The following is a 604-nucleotide window of genomic DNA, read 5'->3' on the forward strand; positions in this document are numbered from 1 at the left end:
CTAGTGGTTAGAGAGGAGGGGCGGCAGGTAGCCTAGTGGTTAGAGAGGAGGGGCGGCAGGTAGCCTAGTGGTTAGAGTGTAGGGGCGGCAGGTAGCCTAGAGGTTAGAGTGTAGGGGCGGCAGGTAGCCTAGAGGTTAGAGTGTAGGGGCGGCAGGTAGCCTAGTGGTTAGAGTGTAGGGGCGGCAGGTAGCCTAGTGGTTAGAGCGTTGGACTAGTACCCGAAAGGTTGCAAGATCGAATCCCCGAGCTGACATGGTAAAAAAACAAATCTATCGTTCTTGTAATGTCAGGTGAGTGTTTTTTTTAACCCTAAAAGAAACTGGACCTTTTTTTTGTGTTTTGGGAACATATATTTTGTGATGTCCCCACATTATTCTCACCAACTGTTCCCACAACCCAATGAAACATTATAGGAACCTTTAAAGAACTGAACTAAATGTGTTCTAAGAATGTTCATGACGAACGTTCTATACAAACAATCTTTAATCATCACCATGACTGGACAGTTTTTTTGTTTAATGAGAACATTTGCCCATAACTAACAGATGTTCTAGAAACTTTCAATAGGCTCAGCTCACCATGGTAACAGCAGAAAACCAAAGG

This window comes from Salmo salar, chromosome 09 (assembly GCF_965601325.2).
Source record: "Salmo salar chromosome 09, fSalSal1, whole genome shotgun sequence".
Classification (NCBI taxonomy): domain Eukaryota; kingdom Metazoa; phylum Chordata; class Actinopteri; order Salmoniformes; family Salmonidae; genus Salmo; species Salmo salar.